The sequence below is a fragment of the Xenopus tropicalis genome, chromosome 7, assembly GCF_000004195.4.
Source record: "Xenopus tropicalis strain Nigerian chromosome 7, UCB_Xtro_10.0, whole genome shotgun sequence".
NCBI lineage: Eukaryota > Metazoa > Chordata > Amphibia > Anura > Pipidae > Xenopus > Xenopus tropicalis.
In genome coordinates, this window is record NC_030683.2 from 57,812,532 (window position 1) to 57,825,298 (window position 12,767).

Genomic DNA, 12,767 nt, shown 5'->3' on the forward strand with positions numbered 1-12,767 from the left:
GCCACCAACAGCCAATCAGACTTCACCTATTAAATTTTTTTGGTTTAAATTTAAAATGCTGCCTTTCTCACACTATTTATGTTAGGGTTCCCCAACTTTGCAAAGTCAGTCACTGGCTGACTACATATTCAGGGTTAGAACAAGTGGGCGGAGCCACCAACAGCCAACCCATTTCCACCCATTAAATTTCATTGGTTTATATTTAACTGATGCCATTATTTAAGTATTAATTCCAGATACTTAAACTTTCCAGAGTTGTTATACTTTCCAGAGTTACTCACTGGGTATTTGCCATTCAAAGTTAGAAAAAAGTGGGAGGAGGCACCAACAGCCAATCACATTTCACCTATTTACTTTCAATGGTGAAGTGTAAAATGCTGTCAGTCTCACAATTTTTATACCTAAATCCCCAAACTTTGCACAGTTGGTCACCGTGGGACTGCAGTTCAAAAATAGGAAAAGTGGGTTGGGCCACTAACAGCCAATCAGATTCCATCCATTGAATTATATTGGTTTAAATTTAGAATGCTTTCATTCTCACACTGTTTATGCCAGGGTGCCCACTGTTTGTCACTGGGTGACTTCAACTCAAGGTTAGAAAGAGTGGACACACCCACGAACCACAATTTACCTATTGACTTTTTTTGGTTTAAGTTTAAACTGCTGCCGTTCTGTAACTATTAATCCTAGGGTCCCTAAACTTTGCAAAGTTAGTCGCTGGGTAACTGCAGTTCCAGGTTAGAAAAAGTGGGCGGAGCCACTAGTCAGATGTCACTTGACTTTCAGTGGGGAAATTTAAATTGCTGCCATTCAGACACTATTAAAACCAGGGTCTCCAAACTTTGCACAGTGGTTTTACTATATAACTGTGGTCCAAGGTTAGAAAAAGTGGGCAGAGCCAACAACAGATCAGATTTCATTCAGTGACTTCACGTTTTTCAACCCAACATGAAGCTTGTTCTCAAACTTCCCTTTCTAGTTACTACTACTACTAATTGATTAATTCATTGACAGGGGTAAAACAGAGTTATCATATGCTGTTTGGAGAGAAGCTAGAGGTTTAGGAACCTATGTTTTGATGTTGTGTCGGTACCATTCAGTTGGGAGCCCTCTGAGTCAGGGCCCTCATTGGGTTGCATGGAAAGTATTGCTTCCGCCAACTCAGGTTCGGTTACAGGAGAATCTAGGCTTGTTCAATTGTTAGGGATGAAACTGGTATTTGTGCCAGGAGTTCACATACAGTGTAATTAGCCTTAGAGGTATAGAGAGTTTGTAATTTCTCTGGGAAATTCTCTGACAGTTTGTATTTCTCTGGGATCTGTAGCCTCGCCTTCTGAGGCAGTTTCAATACAGGCAATAGTGTTGGATTGCTGCAGAATTTTGGCCAGGAAGGCTAATAGTTTGACAATTTTATCTCAAACGCAAAGGTAACTCTACCCATTTAGTATTGTGTAATCGAGAGGCAGTCAGGAATGTATTATATTTGTTGGGAGAGGGGTTATTGGCATATTCCAATTCTGCTTGTGTCGTATCATTTTCAAGGTTCCTGTTTGGTCACCCTTGATTTTGCTATGGCTGCGATAAATGAGCCCCGGACCACTGCTTTCATTGTATCCCAAACTATGCCTGGTGTTGAAGTATGGGCATTCTGTTCCCAATACTGCTCAATGCTGTGTCTCTGTTCAAACTATTGGGACCATATTGGATGCAATTCCCATATTTTCGTCTGTGCTCTAGGGGACACTTCAAGAGTTAGTTAAAAAAGGAGTGTGATCTGAGATTGCTCTTGGTAGGTAAGCAATATCTCGGACCATAGCAGATCTGGAGGGAAGTTAGAAAATCTGTCTAGTACTGGATTTATATATGCATTATAATCACCACCCATCATGCATAGAGGGGTTGGGTCTAACTTAGATGAGTAAGATATTATTGCTACTGGAGGCATCTTTGAAGGCACAGATCTTCACTGCTAATGCTCTTTGGTTGCCCTGCGCTGGTACAGAAGACCAAAACATAGAATGCAACATTTCTAGTCTATTTGGTTCAGCTTTAGTTCTCCTGGAGCACTGCATACTTAAAGTAAGGCCTTACCAGAGAGCTGTACAGATGCATAATTATATTTTCATCCCCTGAGTTTATGCCCTTTTTATGCAAATCAGTACTTTTATTTGCTTTAGTGGCCACGGAATGACACTGCAGTCTGGGGATTTCTGTGGATAACAAGGTATCTAATTCCAGTGAATTAGATACCTTGTTATCTACAGAAATCCCCAGATCTTTCTCAATAAAGGAAACCCACAACACACTACTATTTAGTGTATAACTTACATTTATATTATTATTTAGTATCATCACCAAAACAGTGACAGTACTGTTAATGCCCACCTCTAGGTCATTAATTAACATGTTATAAAAAGCAAAAGACCAAGGGCAGACCCCTGCGGTACTCCACTAACAACACTGGTCCAATTAGAAAATGTTTCACGTACTGCCACTTTTTGTAATCTATCCTTCAGCCAGTTCTCTATTCAACTAAAATTATTATGTTTGAGGCCAATATTCCTTAATTTTATAATTAAACTTCTGTGCGAAACTGTATTAAATGCTTTAGAAAAGTCCAAGTAAATCACATGCCATCCCAGAGTTGAGGTTCCTTATCACCTCCTAATAAAAGGCAATTACATTTGTTTGGCAAGATCTATTATGCATAAAACCATACTAGCATACTAGGGTCTCACCCCTTTCCTGCTTAATTATGTTGGGTTGAATACCCCAACACATTGTTCTTCGACTTTGGCTTATTCTTCCGCTTTTTCTTATTCTTAGCGCCCCCCATTTTCTAAACGCTACTCCTACAGTTTTAGGGGTACAACACCCAAACTCTCCACACTTCTTCACCCTATAGTGGAGCAGGTTGCTTGTGCTTTTCTAAGCCCCCCGTCTTTTTGTGGCACTGCTCCGAACACCCCAATTTTCCCATTGACTTTGACAGGGAAGATTTTCAAACTGCTGCCGCACTTACAGTTTAAAGCTACATCCCCCAAATTTGAATAACATAATAACGGGGTCACCGCGAATAAAACAGGGACTTTGTTGGTTGACCCCAAAGTGGGAGGGGCCAACACAACCAATAAAATTTCACCCATTGACTTTAATGTGGAAAATTAAACTGCTGCCAATCTTACAGGCTACACTCCTCAAACTTGAATCACATAGTCATGGGGTCAGCCTGAATTAAAATATGATGATGATTGTTTGATGCCCAAAAGTGGGTGGAGCTGTGAACAGCCAATCCAACAGAAATCCAACCTGCTGCCATTCTGACAGTAATAACACCAGGGTCCCCAAACTTTGCAGAGGTAATTGCACCAGGTAATTGCGGTTCAAGGTTAGAAAAAGTGTGCAGAGCCACCAACAGCCAATCAGAATTATATTGGTTTGATTCCAGGGTTCCCAAACTTTGCACAGTCAGTCACTGGGTGACTATGTTACAAGTTTAGAAGAGTGGACAGCCAATCAGATTTCACCTATAGACGTCATATGTTTAAATTTAAACTGCTGCCATTCATTAAATATTAATGCTAAGGTCCCCAAACTTTGCAAAGCTAGTCAGCAGGTAACTGCAGTTCAGATTTTAACTATTGATTTTCAATGGGAAAATTCAACATGCTGCTATTCTCACAGTATTAACACCAGGGTCCTAGGGGACTGCATTTTTAGGTTTTAAAAGTGGGTGGTCGCCAATCAGACTTGACCTATTAATGTTTTTTGGTTTAAATTTAAAATTCTCACATTATTTATGTCAGGGTTCCCAAACGTTACACAATCAGTAAATGGCTGACTATATATTCAGGGTTAGTGGGCAGAGCCAATCCATTTCCATCCATTAAATTTCACTGATTTATATTTAAACTGATGCCATTATTTAAGTGTTTATTCCAGGGTTGTTAAACTTTTCAGAGTTGGTCACTGGGTATTTGCCATTTAAAAATAAGTTAGTGGAGAAGAAGTGGGCGGAGCCACCAACAGCCAATCACATTTCACCTATTTACTTTCAATGGTGAAGTGTAAAATGCTGTCAGTCTCACAATTTTTATGCAAAGTGTTTTTTGCAAAGCTGGTCATTAGGGGACTACAGTTCAAAAATAGGGGGCTGGGCCACTAACAGCCAATCAGATTTCATCCTTTGAATTTTATTGGTTTAAATTTAAAATGCTGTCATTCTCACACTATTTATGCCAGGGTGCCCACTGTTTGTCACTGGGTGACTTCGACTCAAGGTTAGAAAGAGTGGACACACCCACCAACCACAATTTACCTATTGACTTTTTTTGGTTTAAGTTTAAAATGCTGCAGTTATTTAACTATTAATCTTGGGTCCCTAAACTTTGCAGCCACCAACTGCCAATCAGATGTCACTTGTTGACTTTCAGTGGGGAAATTTAAATTGCTGCCATTCAGACACTATTAAAACCAAGGTTCCCAAACTTTGCACAGTGGTTTTTACTATATAACTGTGGTTCAAGGTTAGAAAAAGTGGGCGGAGCCAACAAAAGATCAGATTTCATTCAGTAACTTTACGTTTGTCAACCCAACATGAAGTTTGTTTTCAAACTTCCCTTTCTAGTTTTTTTGTGCTGTTAACATATTTAAAAATAATTTGAAATTAATTTCACACCTCGTTGCAATACCTCTCTTCATCTCTATTTTAGCTTGTCTGTAACTTTAGCTTGTCTTTTTTGCATACTTTATTGGTCTCCTTGTACCTGATGAAAGTTTCAGCTGTCCAGGCTAACCTGAATGCCTTAAAAAAAAAATAGCAAAACGTGAAAATGACATGGGGCAAATAATTTGTTGCACGTATCAATGACATGCGCAACATTTTTTTTTTGATGTGCACAACTTTTTTTTGTCACGCCGCAAATCCATGTCTGGCGGAAAAAAAAGCACATTTTTTCTTTCCAACCTTGATATCAAACCACTTTTATCAAACCATAAAGATTTTGGTGTGCAATGTCTTTCCCTGTTTACAAGGGGAATATACATGTATATTTATCAAGCAGCATTTTAAATACATCCCATTTAACTTTTGTGTTTAACCCAATGAAAAGCCTTTCCCAGTTATTATATTGCAGATATGGCCTTATACTGGCAATGTTTGCACATCTAAAATTTTGTGTTTCAGTTTCTCCTCAGAGTTGTCTCTGCAACATAATCTCAAGGGAGACCATGTTATGATTACTGTTCTCTTAACTTAAAGTGATAATGAAACTAAAAAACTATTCTTTAAAATCTGAAAGTACATTAAAAGTTACCTATAGGTGATGTTGATCGTTTTTTAACTGATAGGGCTGCTTATGTAAGTAATTGTTACTTGAGGTTCCCAAACTTAAATGTTTTACCAACCTTACTGTCCCATCTCAACTTGTTAGTTATAGATTTTAATGCTAACGGACTCCTGCTGCACAAATATTGCTACCCCCTTATAGAAGAACATGGGAGATCAGATAGGTAATGTAAAGTGTTCAGCAAATATTTTTTATTTATAAAGAGCAGGCAAAGACAATGTTATGAGAGATAATGGAAACCAGTTTTGGCTACTTCCCTTCTTAAACCATACCCACTTCAAGCCACACTCATGTTATCACAAGAACTTTTAAGACCATACCCACATTAATTGTGGGTACAAACCCAAATGGTTGGTGCTCGCTGCAGGGATATCACCCTTCATTCATATGTGAAATGTCATATTAAGACTTACCCTTAATTCCATATGCCTCCCCTGCACAGCAACCTCCAGCGCAGGTGCTTAAAAGTGTGAACAATACAGGAGATTACAGCCTAAATCTGAGGTATGAACAATACAAGGGGCCAGTTAATCTCAGTACTGATGCCAATTAAATCTTGCACAAAGGTAAGCAGTCACAGCAGCCAGACAGGTGGTGGTGGGGGACCTGGGGGGTGCCAGTTGGACAGCACTGCTTTAGTGGATGGCTTTAATTCTGGCTTTACATAAAGACAAACTCCTCCATCCTTTTTAATCCCTCTGCCGCTCCTAAAAAAGGTGTAACCATTTTTAAGCTTACCAATTATATCATAATTTTCAGCACACGCAATGAACTCTACTTCTCCCAATTTATCTGACAAGCTACATGCATTTGCCAGCAGTAAAGGTTTCTACTTTTCCCTCTGACATTTACATTATGTAAAGCCAAATAGGGTAGTCCTTAAAGGAGAGGGAAAGAATTTTTGGCATTTTACTGCCAATAGATTAGTCACAATAGTTCAAGCTAGAATGTTGTATTTTTACTGTAGAAGCTTTAGCATGCCTTAGTAAAAAGCCCTAGAAGCCCCCTGTTATTTTAGTTTGGTCTCAGTAGCTTCTGTGCTGCAGCGCTAGCTGCTGGTAGCTCAGATTACAAAGGACAGCTGGAAGGGGGAGTAAGAGATGATGGAAGATGGAGGAGGAAAAGGGAGGGAGAGACTCAGCGCAGCTTTTCTGTGAGTGTTTTTGGCTTTATTTACATAGACCATTCTGATAAATCTTACTTAGATTATACCTTTTATACCTTTACTTCTCCTTTAATACTTCTTAAAATTTCTTTATTAAGGGAATACATTTTGAACAGTAATGATTTAATATTTAACTACAGTAATTTATGTTTTGTTTGGAGAAAACCTAATGTTTCAATCTATGCTCTAAAGCAGTGCTGTCCAACTGGCGGCCCGCGACCCCCCTCTGTGTGGCCCCCCACCTGTCTGGCTCCTTTGATGGCTTACTCTTGTGTAAGATTTAAATGGTATCAGTACTGAGATTAACTGCCCCCCCTGCATGGTTCTCACCTCAGATTCAGGCTGTAATCCCCCTGTATTGTTTAAACATGTAATCCCCTGTGTTGTTCACACTTTTTAATCTCTGCATTGTTCACCCCCTGCAGTGTTCACACCTCAGGCTCAGGCTGTAATCACCCCCATTGTTCCCCTGTTCACACCTCAGGAGCAGTAGAAACCCACAAATAATCCCTGCACACTACAAAAAGAACATATACTGAGGTGGTACTGCAATTAAAAAGTTTTTTTAATATATAGTTATTGTGCAGACTGTAGGAGCAGTGCCAGCATTGTGTCACTGTAGGCTGCCTGTGTGTGCCATACACACAGGCATCATAGGGCAAGCAGAGTATGGCACACACAGGCAGGGTAGGGAAGGCAGAGTATGGCACACACAGGCAGAGTATGGCACACACAGGCCAAGTATGGCACAAACCAGCCAAGAATGGCAAACACAGTGAAAGTATGGCACACACAGGCAGGGTAGGGAAGGCAGAGTATGGCACACAAAGGAAGGGTATGGCAGGCAGAGTATGGCACACACAGGCCAAGTATGGCACAGACCAGCCAAGAATGGCACACACAGTGAAAGTATGGCACACAGGCAGGGTAGGGAAGGCAGAGTATGGCACACACAGGCAGGGTAGGGCAGGCAGAGTATGGCAGGTTTTTGCTGTACTACAACCATTAATATGGGTATGGTCATGTGATAACATGGGTGTGGTTTCAAGTGTGTGCGGTTTCAAAAAGGGGAGTGGTCAAAACTGGCTTCCATTATCGGCCCTCCACCACGTAGGTTGGAAAAATTCCGGCCCTCGGTACAACAGAAGTTGGACAGCACTGCTCTAAAGTATTGATCTTAAGTAACATAGTAAGTTGGGTTGAAAAAAGACATATGTCCATCAAGTTCAACCATAATGCCTATATATAACCTGCCTAACTACTAGTTGATCCAGAGGAAGGCAAAAAAACCCCATCTGAAGCCTCTCTAATTTGCCGCAGAGGGGAAAAAATTCCTTCCTGACTCCAAGATGGCAATCGGACCAGTCCCTGGATCAACTAGTACTAAGAGCTATCTCCCATAACCCTGTATTCCCTCACTTGTACTGAGAGCTATCTCCCCTACCCCTGTATTCCCTCACTTGTACTGAGAGCTATCTCCCATAACCCTGTATTCCCTCACTTGTACTGAGAGCTATCTCCCATACCCCTGTATCCCCTCACTTGTACTGAGAGCTATCTCCCATACCCCTGTATTCCCTCACTTGCTAAGAATCCATCCAGCCCCTTCTTAAAGTTATATAATGTATCAGCCAGCACGACTGATTCGGGGAGGGAATTCCAGAACTTCACAGCTCTCACAGTAAAAAAAACCTTTCCGAATATTTAAATGGAACCTCCCTTCTTCTAAACGAAGTGGGTGCCCTCGTGTCCGTTGGAAGGACCTACTGGTAAATAAAACATTAGAGAGGTTATTATATGATCCCTTTATATATTTATACATAGTTATCATGTCACCTCTTAAGCGTCTCTTCTCCAGTGTAAACAGACCCAACTTGGCCAGTCTTTCTTCATAACTGAGACTTTCCATACCCTTTACCAGCTTAGTTGCCCTTCTCTGGACCCTCTCTAACTCAATAATGTCCCGTTTGAGCACTGGAGACCAAAACTGAACAGCATATTCTAGATGGGGCCTTACCAGCGCTCTGTAAAGGGGAAGAATAACCCCCTCCTCCCGTGAATCTATACCCCTTTTAATACAGCTCAAAACCTTGTTTGCCCTTGCAGCTGCTGCCTGGCATTGCTTGCTACAGCCAAGTTTATTATCTACAAGGACTCCAAGGTCCTTCTCCATTATGGATTTGCCTAGTGCAGTCCCATTAAGGGTATACGGGGCTTGCATATTTTTACATCCCAGGTGCATGACCTTACATTTATCCACATTAAATCTCATCTGCCACTTAGCTGCCCAGATTGCCAGTTGGTCAAGATCCTGCTGCAGGGATGTCACATCCTGGATAGAATTGACTGGTCTGCAGAGTTTTGTATCATCTGCAAACACTGATACATTACTCATAATACCCTCCCCTAAGTCATTTATGAACAAATTAAACAAAAGTGGACCCAGTACAGAACCCTGAGGGACCCCACTGAGGACCTTATTCCAAGTAGAGAATGTACCATTAACAACCACCCTCTGTACCCGATCCTGTAGCCAGTTTTCTATCCATGTGCAAATGACTTCACTAAGACCAATAGACCTTAGCTTAGAAAGCAGTCGTTTGTGGGGAACGGTATCAAATGCTTTGGCAAAATCCAAATAGATTATATCTACTGCATCCCCACTATCCAGCTTCTTACTTACCTCATCATAAAAAGCAATTAAATTGGTCTGACATGACCTGTCCTTCATAAAGCCATGCTGATTACTGCTCATAATGGCATTCTCCACTACATAATTTTGAATGTGATCCCTTAACAAGCCTTCAAATAACTTGCCCACCACGGATGTCAAACTTACAGGCCTATAATTGCCAGGCTGAGATCTTACTCCCTTTTTAAATATAGGAATGACATTCGCCTTCTTCCAATCCCTAGGTAGCATACCTGATGAAAGAGAGTCTGAGAATATCAGAAACAAGGGCCACTGCAATTCTGCCCCTAGCTCTCTCAGTACCTGAGGGTGTATTCCATCTGGCCCAGGTGCCTTGTTTACATTTATCGTGTGTAACCCTTTAAGCACCATATCCTGTGCCAGCCACTGTGTAGTTGGAGCTGAGGCAACAGTGCAGCTATTGGGTGGGACTTGGCCCACTGGCTCCTCTACTGTATACACAGAAGAAAAGAACTGGTTAAGCACATCTGCCTTTTCTGTATCCGCTGTAACCATATTGTTATTATAACTCAATGGGGCCACACCCTCAACCTGCATCTTTTTACTATTAATATACTTAAAAAACTTTTTGGGGTTAGTCTTGGCCTCGGCCGCGATGCGCTCCTCATTTTCTATCTTTGCGTTCCGGATTGCTGTTTTACAACACTTGTTATAGTGTTTATAATCATTAAACGCAGCTACTGTCCCCTCTGACTTATATTTCTTAAAGCTTTCCTTTTTTTCCCTATTAACTTCTTTACCTCAGAGTTAAGCCACATAGGGTGATTCTTAACACTTCTACTTTTTCTTATTAATGGAATAAATTGAGAACAGTAATGATTTAATATCATTTTAAATGACAACCATTTCTGCTCTGTGTTTTTATCAGAAAACATAATGCCCCAATCTATGCCCTGAAGCGCTGCCCTTAAGGAGCTAAAATTTGCCTTCCTAAAATTCAGTGTCTTTGTTGCCCCCATGTAAATGTGTTTCCTGCACCAAACATCAAATGAAATAACATTATGGTCACTATTACCCAGGGGTTCAACCACTTGCACATTTGCTATACGTTCTGGGTCATTAGAGAACACTAGATCTAGTATAGCATGGTTCCTGGTTGGCTCCTCAACAACCTGTGACATAAAGTTGTCATGCAGCAAGTTTATAAACTTGTTCCCATTTACTGTCCTGGCAGTACTATTGCCCCAGTCAATATCAGGGTAATTAAAATCCCCCATTATTATCACTTGCCCCAAACTAGCAGCCTTTTCTATTTGCAACAGGAGCTGGGCCTCCTCCTCTTCGCTTACATTAAGGTACATTAAGTGCTTAAGTATGCTTTCCTGAGTCTTTGTAACTCAAGTGAATGACTTTTGCCATACTTGCTACCAGAGGGCAATCAGACCAGTTAGTGTATCTTCTAAGAGTTCATTTTTCAGGATGCTTGTATTTTATTTTCTCCCTTGTCAAAAAGCCATCCAACTCTTCTGTGTCAATGGATAGTGATGAGCGAATCTGTCCTACTTCACTTTGGAGAAAATGACGCTCATCAAAAAAATTGTCGCGCAATCAATTTTTCTACCCGTTTCGCGAAAAAAATCTGCCAATGGTAAAATGCAGAAATTTGCTGCAAATCCATGGCTGACAAAAAATTTAATTCATCACTTTCAATGGATGATCTTGTTTCTGCTGGAAGGATCTACTGGTATAAAGCATTTTTAAGCATTTTTTTTCCAGCCAGGAATATTATATAAGCAAAGTATATCATTTGACATTTTCTGTGGCTGAAATAAAACCTTTAACTATAAAATATACTAAGTGGCTCTATGTTTGTGAAGGAAAATGTATCCATTCTATAAACCCAGTATATATGTTATATATAAGAGATACAAATATATAAAATACATTTTTTGCCTTCTATTAATTTGTATTGGCGGCTATCGTTGGCAGCATGTTTGTTAATTTACTTCCGCATTTAAGCCAACCCTTCAAAAAAAAAAAAAAAAAAAAACCATCCACATTGAACGATTTTTTAACAATGATGATCTGTTTGTCCCATCCATTGACAGATTTTATCTTTTCACAACTTACATATTTGAACCTGTCTGATCAACTATTGGGATTTTATGGTTGGAAAGATCATAATTTTTTAATGATTTGTACCCTATCAATGTAATGAGTAGAGATGCACCAAATTCAGATTTTTGGATTCGCCCAAGCCCCCGAATCCTAATTAGCGTAATTAGGTTACGGACAGGTTAAATCTTCATTAGCATATGCTAATTAGATACAGAAGGGTTACATTTTCAACTTCCGTGTTTACATGGCAGAAAGTCACGTGATTTTTAGGACTCGGTTCGGCCAGGAGCATGGATTTGGCCGAATCCAAATCCTGCCGAAAAAGCTTGAATCTTGGCCTAATCCCGAACTGAATCATGGATTCAATGCATCCCTAGTAATGAGAAGTAAATAATTTTATTGAACTGGGCTAAAATTAGTCATTTCACATGAGGAAATCTGCCTGTGCATGGTAACCTTTACAGGCTTTTAGTTCTTAAGCCAAGAGAAGATGCTTTTTTGAATAATGACATCACATTAGTAATTCACCAAATGCAGTTCTTTGGCAAAAAAGGAGCTTTGGTCAGTTTTTTTTGCATTTTAAAGGTGCATTTTCTAGGGTTGATGCAATAAGTAGTGTGAGTTTGGAGAGATATTCTGGTAAATCATCCAAGAAGTCCAGATTTTTTTGTAATTTTTAATACATCCCATGCTAATGCTAGTGAGTCTTTCCATAATTGAGCTTTGAGGGTTGATTCACTAAGGTGCGTTAAAACGTGCACTATTTATAGCATGTGTTAAAAATTTACTTGCGTCTTAATGCACGATTCACTAAAAGGATACTTGTGTTAATTTAGACGCGATGCTGTTTGCGTTATTTAAGTTACAAAGACTATTTTCGTGCGGTATTTGATGCAAAGCGCACAAATTGTCACCGCGTACGAAAAAGCGCACGCCATATTAGCCATACACGCCATTACTTTCGGAAAACTACTGTTCTGAAAATGACCATTTTCCTGCAAACTGGAGGCTACATCACTCTAGGGCCAACACATACTTGAATAAATCACACTGCAAAGTACATATTGTGTTGCCAAAAGCTCATGAACTGTACTTTTCTATAATTACCGACTGCCCAAGTAGGTGTAAATTTTTTCGATATTTAGCACGTCTAAGTGTTTGTGAATCATGCGTTAGTATTATTTCTGCGCGAGAATTAACGCATTGGGTTGCACGCTATTTAACACATGCAATAATACTTTAGCAAATCACGCGGTTTTTTTCGCATCTATTTTAATGCAATAACGCTTATAGCACTTAAGTGAATCAACAGTCTTTTAGTACCCTGGGATGAAAAGCATCCAGTCATTTATATATTCTAGTATCTCTCGAACTTCCTCCCGAGTTAACCAGCTCTCAGTAGATGAATTAGAATAAGGTCCACTGATTCTCCCCTTTCCTTCTTGCTTTTTTTTTTTTTAATTCAATTTATATAATTAAAGAA